The 5,126-nt window shown below is 42.9% G+C and overlaps 1 pseudogene; it reads right to left on the bottom strand.

Annotated features, from left to right (window-relative positions):
- Nucleotides 1–2,676: 2,676 nt before the first annotated feature.
- LOC119536451 lies at nucleotides 2,677–4,648 on the bottom strand (annotated as a pseudogene).
- Between the last annotated feature and the right edge of the window lie 478 nt (nucleotides 4,649–5,126).

The raw sequence follows: 5,126 nt of genomic DNA, 5'->3' as shown, positions 1-5,126 counted from the left end.
GCAACATATTGATGGTTCATTTTCTTTTTTTGATCCATTCTGCAAATCCGTGTCTTTTAATTGGGGAGTTTAATCCATTTACATTCAACATTATAACCATGAAGGCATTTCTTGAATCAGCCATCTTATCCTTTCGTTTATGTTTGTCATATATATTTTTCCCTCTATTAATATCCTTTAATGTGCCCATACTGAATCTCTTTAGCACTGAACCTTTCTCCATGTCTCTCTCTCCTTCCTTTGTTTCTCTGTCTGTAGGGCTCCCTTTAGTATCTGAAGTAGGGCAGGTCTCTTGTTAGCAAATTCTCTCAGCTTTTGTTTGTCTGTGAAAAATCTAAGCTCACCCTCAAATTTGAAGGAGAGCTTTGCTGGATAAAGTATTCTTGGTTGGAAACTTTTCTCACTCAGAATTTTAAATATGTAATGCCACTGCCTTCTCGCCTCCATGGTGGCTTCTGAGTAGTCACTACTTTGTCTTAATGCTGTTTCCTTTGAATGTGGTGAATTGCTTTTCTCTTGCTGCTTTCAGAACTTGCTCCTTCTCTTCCTTATTTGACAGAGTGATCAGAATATGTCTCAGAGTGGGTTTATTTGGATTTGTTCTATTTGGAGTTCGCTGGGCATTTATGATTTGTGTATTCATGTTGTTTAGAAGATTTGGGAAGTTTTCCCCAACAATTTCTTTGAATACTCTTCCTAGACCTTTACCCTTTTCTTCCCCTTCTGGAACACCAATGGGTCTTATATTTGGACGTTTTATATTATCTATCATATCCCTGAGGTCCCTTTCAACTTTTTTGATTTTTTTCCCCATTATTTCTTTTGTGCTTTCATTTTCCATTCTGTCATCTTCCAGGTCACTGATTCATTGTTCAACTTCCTCTAGTCTTGTACTATGAGTATCCAGAATCTTTTTAATTTGGTCAACAGTTTCTTTAATTTCCATAAGATCATCTATTTTTTTATTTAGTCTTGCAATGTCTTCTTTATGCCCTTTTAGGGTCTTCTTGATGTCCTTTATATCCTGTGCCATGCTCTTCTTCATGTCCTTTATATCCTGTGCCAAGGTCTCATCGTTCATCTTTTGTTTGATTAGTTGCTCTAGGTACTATGTCTCCTCTGATCTTTTTGATTTGGGTGCTTGGGCTTGGGTTATCCATATCATCTGGTTTTCTCATATGCTTTAAAATTTTCTGTTGTTTTTGGCCTCTTGGCATTTGCTTAACTTGATGGGTTCTTTTAGGATTTGTAGACCAATCGAAATCCTTATCTCTCATTTGTCTGAACTACAGCTTCGTGGAGTACACTTTCTCTAACTAACCAGTAGGTGGCGTCCATGAGCCACCTGTTCCCCTCAAGCCAGTTCTCCCCCACTTTGACTTTGTGGTGAGTGGGGAAGTGAGTCTTGTGAGGTCCAATTGGTGTACCAAGCTTGCGTGTGTAGTTGGTATTGCCCGCCCTGTACATGGGGCGTGTGTCTGGGTGGTCAGGGAGGGGGGGTAGCTCTAACAATCAAATCTTCCTGGTGTTCCTGGAGTTTTAAAGCTGCTGCAATAGTCTAATCCTTCAGTTCAGTCCTGCCACAGTTTGTCTCTGCCACTGACCCACAAGTCCTTGGTATGGCCCCTGAGACTTGCAAGTGGGTTCCTCTTCCAGGCCATGCACCCCCTGGTCCTCTGTTGAGGTATGACTGTGCTATGTCACAGGTGATTGCCATCCCCCCAGGACAGTTTGGGTTGCAGGGCTGTGTAGGGAGGCTCCCAGTCTGCTGAGTGGATGCCCCCCTTTTCTTGGGAAGTTGAAGTGTTTAGTGAATTTTCTCAGCCACTGGGTTATTCCCTTTTGTCTCAGAGCTCTCTTAGCTCTGCTCTTGTCTTGACCTGCCCAAATTGCAAGTCTTTGAGGCTTTCTGTATTGGGCTTCTTAGAGTAATTGTTTTAGAAAAAGAGAAAAAAAAAAAAGGCCCTCCTTGCAGATCTAATGGGTTATTGAAATGCTAAGAGACAAAGCAATTAGGGCCATTAAGGAAAGGTCCAGGAGGCAGAGAGATCAGTTTTTCTTCTGGATTTGCATATGAGCCTCAGGGCCTGAGCTCTGCCCTTCCCCTTTCTATGTTCACCAAGACTCCAAAAAGCCTCTGCTTCTCTTTTGGGGCTTTTCTTGCTGTTTCTTGCTATCCCTGTCTCCTCTCTGCTGGGCTGGCTGCTCTCAGATTCTCTGGTGTCTGGTCTCAGTCTATCTATGATTGGAGTTTGGATCAGTAGAATGAGTTTCCGATGAGAGCCGCCACTGAAGTTCTCCGTTCTTGTTCCCAGCGCTGACGGCCCCTCCTCCCATGGGACTGAGCCTGGCAGGGAGGGGCGCGGGTCCCCTGGCTGCAAAAACTTACAGACTTTGTTGATCTCAGCAGTTCCACGTGTTCATGAGTGTTGTATGAAGTATGCCCAAAGTCAAATTGCTCTGCGGTGTCCAGTCCATGCAGTTCCTGACTTTCTACTTACTTTCCTGGAGAAGTAACTAAAACATACACCTCACCACTCTGCCATCTTGCCCTGCTCCCCTCTGCTCTTCTTGTTGAAATTTTTCTTACAACTTTTCTTCCTGGAGTCATTTTTGTTTTTCTTCTTCCTCCTTTCTAAGACTTTCTTTCTGTAAGTTTTCTTTTCCTTGCTTTGATTTCCTTGCAACTTCATCTTCTAGTTTCTTTTTCTGTATTGTCTCCAAACTTTTTCTTTCAATTTCCTTCAATTTGTCACATTTGATCTTATGAAGTTGTTCAAGGGCTAACTGCTATGTATTGTAGCTTTCTCTCAGTTCCTGTAGTTGACTGTTAAATGACTCCATTTCTGATAGTTTAGATGCAGTTTTTTTTTCTCAAGAGCATCTAATTGTTCTTTGAGTATTTGACATAACTCTTCCTTTTCTAATGACTTTTTATGATGTAAACTGATTCCTGAATCCAGTGTGTTATCAAACTTCATGTGTGTAATTCTTTCACTGAATAACTGCTTCTCGGGTACCAAATAGGTAAGTTTATCTTGGTATTCTTGAAGTCCTCTTTGGAATTGCTTGATTTCCATAATTTCAAAGTCACACAGCTTATCTTGAACTTTCAGCTCAGTCTTTTGAGTTTGCTTTCTGAGTCAGACATCCTGAAGCCTACCTGAGATCTGCTGATGTTTGCCATTCAGTGTTTTCAGCTCAAGATGAAGACTCTTACTTTTTAGAGTTTAACCTGACAATTTCTTCCTGTTCTCTATTCCTTCAGTTAAGAAGCTCCTGTTGATTAATTCTCTCCCATTCTAAATAATGCTGTCATTCAATTTATGTGTTGCTGCCTCTCATCTTTCTCTTTCTCCTTCCTTCCTCCCATTGACTCTCCAATTCCCTTTATTTCTCCAAGCATTTTTCTAATTCATGTTGCTTCTTCCATTCTTGCTCTTATAATTCTGTTTTCATTCCCATTCTTCCTTTTCTTTCTGGGCTTTACTTCTGCCTCCCTCTGTTGCTGCTTCATCAAGGCTTGGCATCCCTTTTCCAGTTTCATGTTTTCTCACTCATGGTTGGCTTTCCTCTGGTCCTCAAAAGTAACTGGTAACTTTTTCTGATGTTTCTCTTCTTGCATTTTCTGATATATGAAGGCAGAGTTCCATTAATGGAATCAACTTGCTTTCCTCCCCTGAAAGATGGAAGAACGAGCTCAGGAGGTAAAGCCAGTGGTAATGGCGGTCCTGCTTTGGCCATGTCAGTGAGGCACATCACAAGGATAAACCATTCAGCTTTTAGCTGCTCATCACCATCAATGTCAGCCAGAGTCCAAATTGTAGCTCTCTGGGATTGAGAAAGATTTGACTGAAGAAGGTCATTTCTACCTTGAAAACCTGAGAGGTTTCTACTCATGCTTTTGTCAAGAGTATTAAATTTTTGCCAATGTTTTAATCTTGAATGCTGAGGAACTGCCCACTCTGAGGTTCCAGTCTTGGGCAAGTTCCCTGAGAATGAAGCAGTTGAGGAAGTTGAACTACTAGATCCTAAGTCAATCAGAGACTGGACCTTCAATCAAAGACCACACCCTCCCATCATCAGATTGTAAGATGATGTATGAGGCAATGTTGAAGAAGAATAAGGAATGGATAAAGGCGTAATGAATTTGACTGTCCCATTTGGTAATGATGATTAACTAAGAGTAGGCACCAGGGGTGGAGGCATCATTAAGGGAGGATGTGGTCCCTGATGTTGCAAAGGACAAGGGAGTTGCTCTATAGGTTCAACTGGAGGCAATGACTGAGGAACAGACAGATTGGGCGTGCTTCCCTTTCCAAAATGAGCAGAAATTAATGGTGAAAACATAGGGGATTGCTTCATGATAGGAGGAAGAGCCATAGGCAACTATTGGCCTTGAAGCTGTAGTTTGATGAGCTCCATAGCTAGATAATTCTTGCTGATTCATCTTCCCATCCTTGTTCAGGAATGATTAAGCCTATATTTCAGCTAAAACAAGGATCTGGAGGGCCTGATTGTAAGAAAAAGGTACGTGCTTGATCACCTGTTATGTAACTTTCTGAGGGTTTGAAGTGATCAAACTGCTTGTTATGCTTAATATGTTCATGTTTGGCCCTCCACTCACAGCTGTGGGAAACTGAGCCATCATGGTCCTGAATTTTCCTTGCTAGCTCTCAGCCATCTGTATCTAATCTAAATGGCTCTTTCCATCTCAATTTTCCAAGTTACTCAGCTCTCTGGGTCACAGTGGAATCCTGGATGTAGGAACCAGGATGCTGGTCCCCTGCCACACCTCCCATATGTCAGCATGACCCTGCACTCCCCAGCACCAGCAAAGCTACACAAGTCAATGCCAGGAAACCCTGCTCAGCTGTCACTGCCTTCTCTCTTGCCAGGATGCCAACCACGAACCTGTTGCATAGCCTGTCACTAACTCTGGGGCTCCACTGGCACTGCCTCAGTCTCACTACAAGGAAGCTGGGGGTTGTTGGGGAAGGCAACATGAAGTGCAGCTGACGGCCTGCCCACCCACTGCCTGGCACACACTGTCCCATTGGTCTGGGACAGGCACTTCACCCCCAAAGTCCCAGGGCACTGGACCATGTTGGCCTGGCCCCAGGAAG

This window comes from Choloepus didactylus, chromosome 6, assembly GCF_015220235.1.
Source record: "Choloepus didactylus isolate mChoDid1 chromosome 6, mChoDid1.pri, whole genome shotgun sequence".
Lineage (NCBI taxonomy): Eukaryota > Metazoa > Chordata > Mammalia > Pilosa > Megalonychidae > Choloepus > Choloepus didactylus.
Note: the sequence above shows the minus strand (reverse complement) of the source record. Positions and strands in the feature narration are given on the sequence as shown.